This window comes from Bombina bombina, chromosome 6, assembly GCF_027579735.1.
Source record: "Bombina bombina isolate aBomBom1 chromosome 6, aBomBom1.pri, whole genome shotgun sequence".
In the NCBI taxonomy this organism is placed as follows: Eukaryota; Metazoa; Chordata; class Amphibia; order Anura; family Bombinatoridae; genus Bombina; species Bombina bombina.
In genome coordinates, this window is record NC_069504.1 from 189,664,330 (window position 1) to 189,682,388 (window position 18,059).

The following is an 18,059-nucleotide window of genomic DNA, read 5'->3' on the forward strand; positions in this document are numbered from 1 at the left end:
AGTAGTTATTTATATTCACTATTAGAATAGACTTTTATTTGCTATTCATTGCTCATGTGCAGAAAAATTCTCTTCACAAGAGCGAGCACGGATCAATTTGTATACGGCAGGTGGGACCGCTGTTATCATTAGACTGCTAAAGCCGGAAGCAAGCAGGGGGCGGAGAAACAAATTAAAAGGTTAGATATATAAAAGAAATATATTTTTAACAATCATTACAAATATTGAGAAAAAAAGCTAGTGACTATATAGTTTTAAAGTAGGTGAATGCATAGTGGTATTCAAGGATCGTAAAATTGACTTTCACTTTAAGGGCCACGTTTTACCTAAATCCTGTTCCCACTTCAAAATAATTTGTGATTTGTTTTCCTTAAAGGTAAAATGAAAGATAGGATAAGAGAGTTAAGTGAGGGATCAATATTTGGCTCCTGAAAATATAATCTATTCTGGATTGTGAAAATGCATAGGTGAAGTCAATATTTGATAACCCTAGGGTGGTTCTGTCTAATTTAGATCCATTGTAAGATTAAAGTCTCCCCCTATTATAGTCTAATATCTCTTCCATTGGGTTAGTTGTTTGCCTATTTTGGTCAAAAAAATTGCCTGGTGCTCGTTGGGAGCATAGACATTGACAATGAGAATCAAAGTGTTCTGCATTAAACCTCTAATTAACAAAAACCTGCCCTCTTTGTCCCTAATTATTTCTTCTTCCTTAAACTTTAGGGAAGAATGCAGGAGTACTGTCACCCCATATTTTTTTGATCTGCTAACTGCGTGTTACTGAATCTTATATAATTTGCCCCAATATTTTGGAATGTAATCTTTCATAAAGTGGGTTTCTTGTAACATAACTACAGGTGGCCCTCAATTTACACTGGTTCATTTTGCGCCGTTTCAGAATAACAACCTTTTTTTCCAGTCATGTGACTGCTATTGTAAAGCATTGAGGAGCATTTCATTGATTAAAATAGCCAGTAGGTGGAGCTGCCCGCTTGTGTTGCAGCAAATATATGCAAACCCAAGCACACAAACAGGCTGGAATTAGTCTAGCTAGACATGAGCTATTGAGCAGCTTTCATAGGAACACAATCTTCCTGTCTTTAAATCAGTCCAGATTGGAATGCATAGAAAGAACTGTTTGGAGAAAAATGCAAGTAAAGTCTGTGTTGTGATTATTTTATAAGGTTTATAATGCAGTTTAGCAAAAGTTTTTGTTCATTTAACTTAGTTTAATTATATATTCTGTGTTGTGTGACTATTTGATACTGTTTATAATGCTGTTTAGCATTTAAAGTCTTCATTTCAAAAATAATGTATTAGGTGTTACTTATGACAATTTTGAGAGGGGTTTAGAACCTAACTCCCTCACTGCCTATTGACTTACATTATAAACTGGGTTTCAATTTACAGCGGTTTCGATTTACAACCATTACTTCTGGAACCTAACCCCGGCATAAACTGAGGGCTACCTGTATTTGAGCATTTATGGAGTTATACATTGTAATAGCTTTTTTCCTTTTGAGATCGGAGTTAAGTCACCTAACATTGTGTGAGATTATTTTAATAGACATTGAGGCCTATCTATCAAGCTATCCATCAAGCTCCAAACGGAGCTTGACGCCCAGTGTTTTCTGCTCCTGCTCTGATGAGGCGAACAGCAATCGCCAGAAATCAACCCGATCGAGTACGATCAGGTTGATTGACACCTCCCTGCTGGCGGACGATTGGCCGCGAGTCTGCAGGGGGTGGCGTTGCACCAGAGGCTCTTGTGAGCTGCTGGTGCAATTCCGAATACGGAGAGCATATCACTTTCCGCATTCAGCGAGGTCTTGCGGACCTGATCCGCACTGTCAGATCAGGTCTGCAAGACCTATGATAAATAGGCCTCATTGTGTTAGTGAAAAAGGAGAAATTATCAAGTGAATACCTAGAAATAATGTTATAGGAGGAGAGCCAAGAATTCTCTGAACAACAAATCTCAATGGAGAGACAGGATTTAGTTTGAGACGTGTATTATGGAGACTCATAAGGTGACCTTGTATGGAGAGCTGGGACCTACCTTGCGCAGCATACGCTCACCTGAAAGAGTACTGCCAACAGACAACTTCAACTGCAATGGAGATAAAGCATTAATTGCCACGATTATATAACACCAAATAACCGGTATAGAGCAATTCTACAATGACAGATATAACAATCCTGATATAGCAAATATTTGGACTAAATAACTATAAATAATAAAAAACAGAGTAACTTCCATAAATGTATTAGGAATCCCAAGTTGGGATAATTAGGAGGACCAATGGGCTGGCGGGTCCTAATAGATTTGAGATTAAATACATCTCTAGATATATTCCATTAGCATTTAATTATGTGATGGATAGGGAGAGGAGAGGATGGGGAACATTAGGTAGGGGAGGAAAGGAGGGGAATAGAAAGGAATGGGGTGGGGAGAAGGGAGGGGGTATTAGCTCCTGAGACAATTACAAATAGCTTAAAGAATATTGTAGCATGTAGCTGACCGCTCATCCAAAACTAATTCTAACAAAAAACAGAAATACGTTAACATTTAGATGGGCAGTTCAATCGCATCCTATTCGAACACTCATCAAGAGAAAGCTGACATTTAGCTGAACATTTCGTCTGCAACCAATTGTAATACATAACAAGAATCCATGGTCATATGTGTTCAATTGTCTTCTGACCATAATCAATTATAGCAAAGAACAAGAACTTATAATCATAAATAATCAGTCCTTGTCTAGAAGGAACTGAACCAACAAAATAACTCTCTTTATAGACTAAACAAGAGAGAAAGAAAAATACTCATCAGTATGACTCCATTCTTCAGGTTGGAGGGATTTCTTCTTCGCATGGTAAGTCAGAGTCCATAGTGGTGCTTAGGATTGACTTAGATTTTTTATGTTTTCTGGCTTTTCCCACCAGTGTCGATTCCTGTTGAAAGGTCTTCCTCTGGGGATTTGGGTTTGGTGGGGTGGTTGGAGCTTTAAATTTGATCTGTAGATGCTGCAAGATGGTGATACCTTTTGCTAGGGTGGAGCAGGTATATGTGATGTTGAGATATGAGAACACAAGTTTGAAAGGAAAGTTCCATCTGTATTTGATCTGGGCTTTAGTGAGAGCTGTTGTTATTGGTTTGAGGTCCCTGCATTTTCGCAACGTGATTGGGGCAATGTCTGCAAATATTTGTATTAAATGTCCTTCAAAATCTATGTTTTGCTGTGTTCTGGCCGCTTTAAGAATAAGCTTTTTTAGGTGAAAGTAATGGAGTTTGAGAATAATGTCTCTTGTGGATGATTGTTTAGGTTTAGTTAAGGCTCTGTGAACCCTGTCCATAAGGAACATATCAGGTTCCATCTCAGGAACAAATTGGTGAAAAAGATTTGACATAGCCTCTTGTAGATTTTTATATGACTCCGGTAAATTTCTAATATGAAGATTAGATCTGCGGGATCTGTTTTAAAGATCTTCAATTTGTTCCTCAAGTTTAATAATATATTCTGCATGTTCTGATAAATAATTTTGAATCTGGGGAATTTATTCTGCAATGTTGTCTGTTTTTTCTTTGAGTTCTGCTGTGCGACTACCAATATCTTTGATAGCTTGTCTTAAGTCAGATAGCGCAGTTTTTAATTCTTCTTGAAACAAGGATTTTATCTGGGACAAAAGTTCTTTATATTGAGTATCTGTAATGCTCGGTGTAGTTGTTTCTATAGTACTTGTGTTCATATTATCACTAGATATTGGAGAACCTTTGTCCTGTTGCTTTTGTTTTAGTTGTGATTTATTGAGGCACAATTTGACTGTTTGTTTTTCGTTCTTCATCTTGTCTGTTTTAATAAATAATTATAAATTGTACTGATGTAAAGGTGTTAAGCTGGCAGTACTTGTTAGATATTCTCAGGAGCAAGGGTAATAAAGTTGCATATTATATGAAGCGGCAAATTATGCTGTATTCTTTGTTCTCAACAATAAGCTGTGAGGATAGCTATGACCTGCCTGCTTCCAGGCCCCTAAGCTAAATAGTCACTCATTATGAAATCCTCAGAGGGTACGTGTAAGCAAGAGGAAGGTCAAAAACCCTCTTATATTTATTGGGCAGTTCCTTTGTCTTGAGACTGTAAACCCTTAGGTATATCTCCACGGACAGCTCTCAAACTGCAGCTATAGAAGCTACCTATTCAGGCTGAGGAGAAGTAGGTGTTTTTTCTTATAAGGGTCAAAAAAGGAACCGAATTGCTCTATATGTTTGCAATTACATGGCTGGTTTGCATATTGAGGTGCAATCTTTGTGTGTTAGGGGTATACTACCTGATTTGGGCCCCTTAGTAATCTGGTGGCCTAGCTATTTGTTTTGTAGATTTCACAGTTTGCTCAAAATGGCGCCTCTTTCCGACAATATTAATACGTTTTAAAAGTATTGCTTAAAATACCCCTCAGTTTCGATGGTATGGTTAGCTTTTAGCACTTTGCATCCCAAAAAGATCTAACCCTTATAGTGTTGATGGAAAACATTTAACAAGCTTCTTTTTCTTACCGACTTCTGATGTTGGGTGTCTATTATGGTGCACACTTCCTAGTTCTGAAGGTCCGGGCTACGTATCCTAACAAGGGTGGGATTCTCTGTATTTAGGCTTATTTTCCCAATGTATCTGTAATCCAGTCCAGCTGTCGGAGCAGAGCCCCGACCCTACGGCAGCTGCAGGTGTCCCAGAAAATCTTGGGCAAGCTAATCTCTCAGTTAGCAGGTTCTGTAGCTTGCAAATATCCGCCTGCCGTCTTTAAGTGTTCCTCTCTACTGTAAAGAATCCTAGGTGTTATGAATCCTGTAAATTGAGGTAGATTTATGTAGATTATAAATCGATCTAGCCAGAGCTCACTAAAACATGTCTTTCTCTCATGGCTGTTAGCCACGCCCCGGGGTTTTATATTTATATTGAGATTATATGAGGGAATTGTGGCTTGGTGTGGTCTCATTGGAGGCTATTTACATTACATGCATTTCTGATGGGAAATATAGCAGTTAAGACAGTAATGGTAAAAGGATTAGTCAGCCCTAAGGGGTTATTGATGTAAAAGAAGATGGTACTAATTTCTAGACCAGTGCAGCATCAAAAAAAAAATTTTTTGGGAATAAATATTTGCGGCAATATTCGTTATTCGTTTAACAAATGTAAATGTTCCTTTGCTACCATTTAAAAAATTCAACTGTAGCATAAAACGTCTAACATGCTGGAGCACTGCACTGTGAAACTCTATTAAACCTATGAAAAAAAGAGGACTCTCAACCTCTAAATGAACACAGTGAATCAAAAATAATGATTTGGTCTCTAAAAGAAGCCAAAAAATTTGGGATCGTAGGCGCTAAAAAAGCTTAAAATAGTGTGATAAATAAACTAACTTAATTAAGTTTGAATAGTGTGCAAACATAAAATGCAACCAATAAAATGCAACCAATAAATGTGAAGGTGACACAAATTAAAAAGTGTGCAGGCTCAAATTCCGAAGCTGACGGCACCCGCTAGAACACAGCGTTTGTTTATGCGGCGAATCAACCCCTCTATCAGGCTCAAATTCCGAAGCTGACGGCACCCACTAGAACACATACTTTGGAATAGGTTGTGAGCTTGAAAAAGACCCTTAGCGGGTTGAAACGCATTGCTCTGTTCCTCCTGAGTGTTGTATCCCTCCAAGGCTTCCGTAGGTTGTGATATCGGCTACCTGCTTGCAAAGGTGTTTTCGGAGTATTACTTCGCTCCCCCTCATCGCCATTTTCAAACGCTGTGTTCTAGCGGGTGCCGTCAGCTTCGGAATTTGAGCCTGATAGATGGGTTGATTCGCCGCATCACCGACTCCAGTGTAAATAAAAGTGTTGACCTTTAATTGGTGCCTTTTCTGCCGTTTCATCGGTTCCTTATCTCGTTCCAGCTTGACCTGAAAATTCTATCTCGGGCTTGAAAAGATATCCCTTCTGACGACCAATTGGATTTATGCAACTTCCCTTTTCTTCAGCAAGATTTATATGAGTTGCTTGTTCTTTAGCTATTGTTGCAAATTGTATACTACACTTATAATTGTGTCTGATCAACGCATCTGCCACTTTGTATTCGCTACTTTGTAATTCAAATATTTCAATTATTTTATTCTATTTTTATTTTTGTTCACTTAAGATACTGTTATTAAATGTATGCAGAGCTTGCACACTTTTTAATTTGTGTCACCTTCACATTTATTGGTTGCATTTTATTGGTTGCATTTTATGTTTGCACACTATTCAAACTTAATTTAGTTAGTTTATTTATCACACTATTTTAAGCTTTTTTAGCGCCTATGATCCCGAATTTTTTGGCTTCTTTTAGAGACCAAATCATTCTTTTTGATTTCCTGACCCTTCTTCACAGAGCCCTGAGCTGTGATCTTGGATCTGCCACACCAAGCCTTCTACTAGCGTGGCCATGGCTCTATGCATAAGTGTCGGGCTTAGCATGGTTTCCCCATTACACAAGAAGTATTTAACCCCTAAATTTAATTTAAGGGAAATGAATGAATACTGATGAATTTTTTCAATATTTACCTTGTTTTCTTTAAATTTAGTTGGGGCATTTGTTTGGATATTCGTTGTGTGAAAATTAAATCAATACATGTGTTCTATATTTAAAACAAAAGAATGCACAAGCCTGCTAATTTCTTATTTTTTGCAGCTTAAGCAGTGCTACAAAAATAGATGAATACTTTTAAATTATGGTAAGATTACATGATTAAGATTTTGGGAGCATCTGCTAATCACAAAAATGTTTTAAAATAAAAAAAATAAAAATAAAAACATTTAAAAACATTACAGACCACTTCATTGATTAAATTACACAGATAATACATAACTGTAAGTATTTATTCAAACCCTTGGGAACTGGTGAATCTAAATAATTCATACATTTTGAGCCCCTTTTAACAGTAGCCTTCCATGATTTCCTTATCTATGGTGCTTGGAATTTAAAATATTAGCAATAGAAATAGATCATAATGATGACACTGAATAACCCACTTCAAGCACGTTTTGCCAAAGTTTTTTCTACTTTACCTGTCTCTAAATCTGTTCTGTTTTGTAAATGTGTAATAGAACATCTTATCTGTCATGGAGATGTTAGCGCACTCTAGACTATTGTTTGAGAGATAATAAAATATTTTTTGGAGTTGCAATATTAGTACTAAAATAGAAGCGCTGTTCATTGCACTTGATCAATGTTAACGCACAATAACACTAATGTGTTTGCATTTTAGTCTCCTCTCGTGTAAAGATTTAATAGAGCTCATGCCAGTAATTATCAAACAATAAATAGGGATCAAACCAATAGTTAAAGGGACATTAAACACTAAATAAATGCTAGATGGAAGGATGCAGTCAAAGAAAAGATTAGTCGGAGAATAACATGTAGATTCATTTTTTAAAGTTTCATTAGTTTAAATATTGACAAAATAAGTGTAAAATGTAGCGTCCATAAAACAAAGCTGCCATGTTGTAACTTTGGTTACTTTCTCTGCTGTGGCCAATTAGTGACAGTGCAACACCTTGGGGCCTATTTATCAAGCCGTCAACCGCAAATACGCTGGAATTCTGCAGCGTAATTGTGGAGTTCTAGATTCCCATTAGTTATCAAAGCCTACAGACCCGCAAAAGTAGAATTTTGTGATGTAACATATGATCCGCCTGTCTCAGTCCGACACAGATTGATGCTTACGTCACTACAGATGTTCCGAATGCAAATTCGGCACTATCTGACTACTTTTGCTAGTTAACAAATTTCTACCAGGTACGCTCGCCACTATTCCCACCCAGTGTACCTGGTTTTCAACCCACCACCCTGGGGGTGGCGAATCCCATAGGAATCAATGGGAGTCTGAAAGCAGCGAAAGCTTATGTTCGCTGCTGCCCGATATCCCATTGATTCCTATGGGAGAATAAAGTTACATTTACACCTAACACCCTAACATGTACCCTGAGTCTAAACACCTCTAATCTGCCACCCCCCACACCGCCGCCACCTACATTATACTTATTAACCCCTAATCTGCTGCCCCAACACCTACATAAAGTTATTAACCCGTAATCTGCCTCTTCCGACACCATCGCCATCTACATTATATTTATTAAGCCCTAATCTGCCGCCCCGACACCACCGCCACCTACATTATATTTATTAACCCCTAATCTGCCGCCCTGACACCGCCGCCACATACATTATATTTATAAACCCCTAATCTGCTGCTCCCGGCACCGCCGCCACCTACATTATATTTATTAACTCCTAATCTGCCGCCCCGCCACCGCCGCCACCTACGTAAAGTTATTAACCCCTTTTCCGACGCTCCCGGAGCCCACCACAACTAAATAAAGTTATTAACCCCTAAACCGCCAGCCCCCCACATCGCCATAAACTAAATTAACTTTTTAACCCCTAAACCTAACAATCCGCTAACTTTATATTAAATATTAACTCACCCCTATCTTATAATAAATTTAAACTTACCTTTAGAATTAAATTAAACTATATTAAATTAATAATTAACCTACCCTAACTATTATAATAAAATTACATTAAACTACAATAAACTACTAATTAACCTACCCTTTATATTATAATAAAATTACATTAAACTATATTAAATTAATAATTAATCTAACCTAACTTTTATACTAAAATTACATAAAACTACAAATTAAAATAACTATATTATATATTTAAACACCTAACCCTACTCAAATAATTTAAATCTACACTAAAAAATGACTAAGTTACCAAAAACTAACAACTAAGTTACAAAAAATAACAAAGAAATTATCAAAGCTTTAAACTAATTACACCTAATCTAAGGGCCCTATGAAAATAAAAAAGCCCCCCCAAAATAAAAAAAAACTAACCTACAATAAACTACAAATAGCCCTTAAAGGGGCCTTTTGCGGGGCATTGCCCCAAAGAAATCAGCTCTTTTACATGTAAAAAAAAATACAAATACCCCCCCAACAGTAAAACCCACCACCCACACAACCAACCCCCCAAATAAAAAGAAACTAAAAAACCCTTATCTCCCCATTGCCCTGAAAAGGGCATTTGGATGGGCATTGAACTTAAAAGGATATTTAGCTCTATTGCAGCCCAAGTCCAATCTAAAACAAAAACCCACCCAATAAACCCTTAAAAAATCCTAACACTAACCCCAGAATATTTACTTACAGTTTTGAAGATCCGACATCCATCCTCCAAGAAGCCGGGAGAAGTCCTCAACAAAGCAGCCGAAGTCTTCATCCAAGCCCACAGAAGTCTTCATCCAGACGGTATCTTCTATCTTCATCAATCCGGCGCAGAGCGGCTTCATCTTCAAAACATCCAACGCGGAGCATCCTCTTCTTTCCAAGATGACGTCCCTTAGATTCCGATTGGCTGATAGAATTCTATCAGCCAATCAGAATTAAGGTTGAAAAAATCCTATTGGCTGTTGCAATCAGCCAATAGGATTGAGCTTTCATCCTATTGGCTGATACAATCAGCCAATAGGATTGAGCTTGCATTCTATTGGCTGATTGGATCAGCCAATAGGATGAAAGCTCAATTCTATTGGCTGATTGCAACAGCCAATAGGATTTTTTCAACCTTAATTCTGATTGGCTGATAGAATTCTATCAGCCAATCGGAATCTAAGAGACGCCATCTTCGATGACGTCACTTAAAGGAACCTTCATTCATCAGTAGTCGTCAGAAAGAAGAGGATGCTCCGTGCCGGTTGTCTTGAAGATGAAGCCGCTCTGTGCCGGATGGATGAATATAGAAGATGCCGTGTGGATGAAGACTTCTGCAGGCTTGGATGAAGACTTTGGCTGCTTTGTTGAGGACTTCTCCCGGCTTCTTGGAGGATGGATGTCGGATCTTCAAAACTGTAAGTAAATCTTCTGGGGTTAGTGTTAGGATTTTTTAAGGGTTTATTGGGTGGGTTTTAGTTTTAGATTAGGACTTGGGCTGCAATAGAGCTAAATGCCCTTTTAAGGGCAATGTCCATCCAAATGCCCTTTTCAGGGCAATGGGGAGATAAGGATTTTTTAGTTAGCTTTTTATTTGGGGGGTTGGTTGTGTGGGTGGTGGGTTGTACTGTTGGGGGGGGGTATTTGTATTTTTTTACCGGTAAAAGAGCTATTTGTAGTTTATTGTAGGTTAGGGTTTTTTTTATTTTGGGGGGCTTTTTTATTTTCATAGGGCCCTTAGATTAGGTGTAATTAGTTTAAAGCTTTAATTTAATATAGTTTAATGTAATTTTATTATAATAATTAGGGTAGGTTAATTATTAATTTAATATAGTTTAATGTAATTTTATTATAAAAGTTAGGGTAGGTTAATTATTAATTTAATATAGTTTAATGTAATTTTATTATAACATTTAGGGTAGATTAATTATTAGTTTAATATAGTTTAATGTAATTTAGTTTAAAAGTTAGGGTGGATTAATTATTAGTTTAATATAGTTTAATTTAAATCTAAAGGTAAGTTTAAATTTATTATAAGATAGGGATGAGTTAATATTTAGCGGGTTGTTAGCGAGTTGTTAGGGGGGTTAGCGGGTTGTTAGGTTTAGGGGTTAATAGTTTAATTTAGTTTATGGCTATGTGGGGGGCTGGCAGTTTAGGGGTTAATAACTTTATTTAGTTGTGGTGGGTTCCGGGTGCGGCAGGATAGGGGTTAATAACTTTATGTAGGTGGCGGTGGTATAGGGGGTGGCCGATTAGGGGTTAATAAGTATAATGTAGGTGGCGGCGGTATAGGGGGTGGCAGATTAGGGGTTAATAAGTATAATGTAGGTGTGGGTGGGCTCCGGGAGTGGAGGAAAAGGGGTTAATAACTTTATTAGAGTGGCTGTGGGCTCCGGGAGCGGCGGTTTAGGGGTTAATAACTTTATTTATTTACGGCGGGGTCTGGGAGCGGCAGTTTAGGGGTTAATCAGTTTAGTATAGTGTGGGTGACAGTATACAAATAAAGCTGGAAAAAAGCTGAAGAGCAGCGAGATCGATGACTGTTAGTTAACAACAGTCCGCTGCTCATCGCCCCGTACTTGGTGCGCAGCTTTTTGACAGTTTTTTTGGTAACTATGGAGAGCGTATTCGGGTCCGTGGCCGCGATGTTAGGCGAATGTATTGGTGCCGGCAAATGCAACACAGTTAACGCTTTGATAAATGGGCCACCTTGTCTGTTCCTGTACCAAAGTCAAGATAGGCTCCTCCAAATGAGGCATTAATCTATTCCTAAAGCTTTCATTCTCAGCTTGTATGATAATTCATACAATGGCCCCAAGTTATCAAGGTCTGGCGGACCTGATCCGACACTACGGATCAGGTCCGCCAGACCTCGCTGAATACGGCGAGCAATACGCTTGCCATATTCAGCATTGCACCAGCAGCTCACAAGAGCTGCTGGTGCAACGCCGCCCCCTGCAGACTCGCGGCCAATGGACCGCCAGCAGGGGGTGTCAATCAACCCGATCGTACTCGATTGGGTTGATTTCCGGTGATGTCTGTCCGTCTGCTCAGAGCAGGTGGACAGATTATGGAGCAGCGTTCTTTGTGACCTCTGCTTCATAACTGCTGTTTCTGGTGAGTCTGCAGGCTCGCCAGAAATACGGGGCATCAAGCTCCATTTGGAGCTTGATAAATATGCCCCATTACATACACAATGGCCTACTAATTGTAAGGTATTTTTGCACATCAAATTCTAGCACTGAGATCTTAGTATACACATGCCATTCATCAAGGAGATCATGGGTAATAATCCCATGGTAGCAATATGGTAGCTGAATACCTTGTATCATTTAAAAAACATAAAGGCCTAGATTACAAATGGAGGACAACAATATTAGTGCTATTGTGCATTATCATTATTTGACTGGAATCATTAGCACTTCTATTTTTGTGCTCAGATTACAATTTAAGCTCAAGTGAAAGTCTAATGTGTATTAGTATCTGTGTGTCATACAGCGCAGGTTCGTTAAATCCGTAATAGACCACTATAGGGGCACAAAGTAATAAATAACACTCTAGCCAATGAAGTGCAACAAATCTGCTCATGTAGTGGAGTTTTCATTTACTTCTGTGCTATACTATTTAAAAGAAAACCTAAGCTTAGAACACTTAGCATATGCATACATATACATATACACACACACACACATATATAGACACATACACCTTCAACCCTTTCACAGTCCTACCCATTGTTATATATTATACCCCTTTAATTCTGCTAAAAGAAACCCACTTTTTTCATTTATAAACCTTTGCCAAGATTGCGGTAATTCTTTGCATGAGGCAGAGTACAAGATAATGCACCCTGCACTCCACGTGTAGTCTAGCTCAAAATTGGTATAAGGGTGGTTTGTTGCAGTTCTTTTGCTAAACCAAGAGGTGCTGCGTGATAATGGCTAATGCTATTAGAGTAATGAGGTGCAATACAATGATCCAGAAAATATCAATAAGGGTTTTAGTGCAGATACTATTAAATAAGGTTTATATTAAATACAGAAACATCTGGCAATAATTATAATAATAATTTAGACCCATAAGGTATATATACCAATAGTAAAAATTCCAGAATACATTGGTTCAACATCAGTATTTATTTTTTCCTTTGATTTTTGCAGATTCCTTTTGTAAATAAAGAGCACTTACTCATGCTAAATTGGACTTTACATGTCAGCTACCTAAAACAATATAAAAAAAAGCCTTCCTGATGAGCGCTGAAACGCATCCTCCAGCTAAAAATGGTTTCTCGTTTTATCGTATATAATTATATTTATGCTCAACAGATCATTCATTCATTCTATAATGAATGACATAAAAGTAGCCGGACAAAAATAAAAAGGATATTAAACAATCTATGACATTTGTAACGGCATCTTCCCCCGACCCCCCCCCCCCCCATACAAAGACAAGCATTTATTTCAGACCAGTACATAGACGGAAAAATAAATATTGGTATACAGAGGTCACAAAGCTTTCATGTAAACCACTGCTGTAGCTTTGTGTAGATGACAGTGTTTTTTACATTTCCTGACATACTGTTGAAAATGTAATTACCCTGTGTTTAAAATCTAGACATTACGGCTGTCGACGTATTTTAATGTTCTTTATATCATGCATGCGTCTTTAAGTTAGCGAAAGCTCAATCTTGACCATATAAATTAACAAAGAATGCAACAAAAGCTGCATAAAAGAACTTTATCCTTCAAGCCTTCAAGTTGCAGCTAAATGAGATTTCTTTGAAATGCAGATCAGTTGAACTAGATTAGTGAATTTTAGCTCCTGTCAACATCATAACAAAATACAAATACAATTGTTCACTGGTCTTATCTCTATGCTTCCATCTGCCGGCTTGTTATTTACTTTGCTTGATTTACTATGCAGATCTAAATAAGGCACATCAAGGAGGGCTTACAACACAATGGCTTCTTAAGCTTTACATCAAGGTATTTGAAACTGAAGCCCTGAAAGGCCTGCCATCAAAGACATATCTCTAATGAACTTCCATATCTGAGAAGGTTTGGTATTTAATACTGCTGTGAAAAAGGAGAGGGGAAAAAAAAAAAAAATCAGAACAGTCTTAAAAATAAAATGCTGGAAAATCTTGATGAGATTAGTACCTAGAGGAATTAATATCCCACTAAAAATAATGTTTTGAGATACAGAGAGTTAAATCCAAACCTTTAAGAAAAGCATACTATTAAAAATGGTCATGACAAGGTTAAAAGGTCATAATAGGATTTTAATGTGTTATGGGAAACAATGATGTGGCTTTGGTTTTTTATCAAAGTCAAATTACAGGGACCATGCTGTTGTAGATCACTAACAGATCCAGCTTTAATCTGTAAATGTAGATTGTTTGTGTGCTATATCTCTTACAAACCTATAATATGATCACTGTGTACTAACCTAATCTAATGTGACAGCAGGAATCATTTGTTCATCAATTTCACACAATTTTATTTTCATCCCCACAGCAAGCTTCTTTACTATGCTCAAGAAATGGTTCCAATCTATAATTTATTTTGTATAATGCAGAAATATTTAAAAAGTGCATATAAACCAGACTCATTTGTGAGATATAGTTATCAAGATTGATTTTAGAAAATGAATAGATATTTATACCTAGTTTGTGTAATGATGTATTTTTTAAATCTATTTTATTTAGAAGTCTTTTTTTAAACATTTGGATTTTATGAAAAAAAAAAATACCACAAGCATTATAAGGAAAACTCCAAAGTCAAGATGACAAGTTACAAGCTTCATTGCTTAGAAATTGTGCTTTAGGCACACCAGATGATGACAAATAAGGTATACATCTTTATCACATGGCTTGTAGAAGCATCACACTTACCCTTAAGTTAGTTCCAGGAAATGCCTTTTGTTTTCCTTCAGAAAACTTTGAGACATTTTTGTCAGTTAAAAATATATCAGCATCATCATAGAAAATTATCTCTGTTAGACTCATTTGAAAATAGTTAAATTTAGTCTGCATTATATTTTGGACAGTATTTTTTATTGCTTGATTAGATGCTAATGGATTACTTTGTGATGGGGTTTGTGGCCGTTTAGGGGTTAATAGTGTAGGGGTTACTTTGTGGTGGGGATTGTGGCAGTTTAGTGGTTAATAGTATAGATGGTTACTTTGCGGGGTTGTGGTGGTATTGAAGTTAATAGTTTAGTGTGTTACTTTGCAATGTGGGTGTGTTGTGGTTTAGGGGTTAATAGTGTCATTGGCTACTTTACGATGTGGGGATTTAATGGTTTAGGAGTAAATAGTGTAATGGGTTACTTTGCAGTTGGATATACGGCAGGTTAGGGGTTATTAGAGTAGGGGGCTTATGGCAATTCGGGTTAGCGCACATGTAAGTGTGTTACATTTTTTTTCCACGTTTCTCTCTCCATTGAAGTCTATGGAAGAGTACATTAAGCTGTCGTGATATTGTAACTTTTGTTCTTTGTACCAGTCAGGTTAGCATGCAAGCGAGAAAGATTTATTTTCGACTTGTAATACACAACGCCTAGAGAGTCCAATCAGCCTTAATTGTATTAATCTTTCTATTTTCATAGTTGTGTACTGTTTAGTTGCTTGTATATTGAGATATTCATAATTGGTTTTGACTTGTGTTTTCTTGTGATCATTAATTACTGACTGACCTGTTTCTGAATAAGCCTCTGCTATGTTTTTGTATTGTAACTGTTTGAGCTGGTTGACCCGGACTGTGTTCTCTCTGCCTACTCTGTTCCTGATGTGATTGCCCTTTGATTGCTAAATCAGAGTTCAGGATGCCTGCTGTGTTCACCTGCAACAGATGAACTCCATTTTTTGTGAACTGCACTTCAACTACTATTTTGTATTTTGCACTTAGTTTTTTAATCAGGGTGCAGTGATTTATTTGTACTTGTTTGCAATTTCAGTACCCTGTGCAGAGTAACATTCATCTGGAATTTGTAACCAAAAATTTAAATGTTTATTCATTACACTATGAATCTGCACACTTTTGTGTAGTTTGTGTTTTGATATTATTTAGCTTTGTTGCACTGTAGGTTACTAATTAAGGGCTAGATTACAAGCTAAGCGCAATATGAATGCAACCTTGCGTTTGCATTGCTAGGAAGCATTGTGCTCACGAGAGCACACTTTCATAGGCTCCAATGGGATCCTTGTTCTGATGCCATCAGAGACAGCACAGAACCTAAGCACAGAGAATTGCAATTGCAGCATTTATAAATATATGCATATGATTATATATGTATGAGCATATACATATACTGTATATTTACTGGGACCGCAACATAAAGGCACTTTCCAGTGCCATTGTTTTAAAACACCCGCCAACTTTAAAGACCCAACACTGCCTAGTGCAGTTGTTTTTTTTATTTTTAGGGCATTTGGGGCACTTTTAGAAAATTAACCAGCGATCTAATCTCTGGTTAATTTTCTGAGTGCTAATTGCTACCGTGAGCCAATTGTAATGGCTGGTTTATTTATTGCGCACCCGCAAACTGGCAAATTGCTCCACTTGTAATCTAGACCTATACCATTTGATATAGAAGTCAGATCCAAATTTGGTTGCTACTTTCATACCATAGTTTCCAATTTACTGTGTGCTTCAAATTGCAGTACTTAGTAAGAGTATTTGGTAACTGATGCCACTCAGCTGTTGATTCTAGCTTGCTGAATTTCTGGGACAACATTATTCCACTTGATGCTGGGGAAGACGTGTCTGGCCAGAAAAATGGTTTGCTGTTTGTTATGCTATGGCGCCATTGTTGTGTTGTGGAATTTTTTTATGACCATTTTTTGCCTTTGTTTTATGATTTTGTAATTTTAAATTCTTTCAGGTCACCCTCCATCTCTACCCTAGTATTGACTTTGTTGCTGATTATTTTTCTTTAACTCTGGACTTTGACCTTTTGCCATGCCTTTGACTATGTTATTGTCTAGTGATTTTGCTCCTGTTCCTACACGTGAAGTTGTTCACCTCATGCTTTGTTTAAGATCATTCTTCTGGATTTTTACTTGGTACTGCTGCAGTCTGGTTCTGACCCTAGCTTATCGATTTTGCCTGCACCACTGCAGAATCTGTTTGGTCCTGGGATTTATCCACTGCATTGCGTCTTTGTTATTCTAGTCATTTATTCTAGTCACTACTCAGCCACTGGGTCCTCACTTGGACAGACTCTAAGTTGCTCCTAATAGTAGGGTTAATTATTTTCTAGACAATTGTGTTTTCTTATAAAAGCTGCTGGCTTGTTAGTACTAGCTAAAAATTTTATTTTAGTTCATTTCAGCTGCCCTCCAACTGCTGCTTTGCTGCCCTAAAGATGTTCTTTATAAAAAAATAGTGTATGAACAAATGTAACAAACACTATTGGGCTGATTTATCATAGTATTTATGTGTAGTGTGATAGGAGCGCCTAAAGGTGGATTCCTGCTGCTAAAAAAGTTCTTCCCTCAAAGAGAACTAAATGGTGGATAAGAAGAAAAAATGGGGTTTATTTAGCAGCGCTAAAAAAAGCTAGGAAATTATGATACCAATCTAATTTATGTTTTATACAATATTGTTTATTTAAAAATTCTTATAACACATAAAAACAACAGCAAATGCTATTCCTAATTAATAAAGGGACGTCTCCCTTATACAACACTTATAAAAACAGACTAGAACCATATATTGATAAACCCTAGAATTCCAGGTATAAAGGAATTAATTCTCTAGATAACATATGGCAAGCAACAAATTTCTAAGATAAATGGTGAATTGAATATTTAAAAGGCACAAATGTATCAATCCTAATATATTAAAAGCAAATAGATTCAGCGCTAATGTTCAAATTGATTCAACTGTAATTAGAAAGTGAGCGTAACGGCTTTGGTTCAACTGTGATTAGAAGTTGAGCGTAACAGCTTTACAGTTCTTCAGTAACAAATACCGTTATAAAGTTACACAGTTACTTTCCTTGGACATATAATTGGCTCAGGTGTGCTGGATAGTTAAAAAGGCAAAAAGCAGCCGTTATTCTGATTTAGGTGCCAAAACAATCGTGGTTAATGTAAATGGTTAATTTAACATATGAATACCTTGATGTCTTTAAAGTTCAGTTTGCGTGTTTTAAAAACCGTAGTGCAAATTAGTGTAGAGGTACCTTAATCTGTCCTGGTTGCAACCGCTGATATTCTTCACTGTGAGGGATTCACAGACTGTTGGTTCCTGGTGCTTCTGATGAGTCACCTGACCTTCTCTTTGATTCAGAGGTCAGGGGTGATGATCCGTTCTGGTGATTTAGTTATCCTTTTTTTGTTTTTTGTTTTTTTTGTTTTCCTTTCTTCTTATAGCCCAAATATTGTTTTCATCTGGGTTCCCTCAGACTTCTTAAGGTTTGAAGAAATCTTTGGTCAGTGTTTAGCAGTAACACCGTATTCCCTGAAGTTACCAAAGGTAGATTTTAACTTGCAGGATCAGGAGAAAAGTTTAAAGTT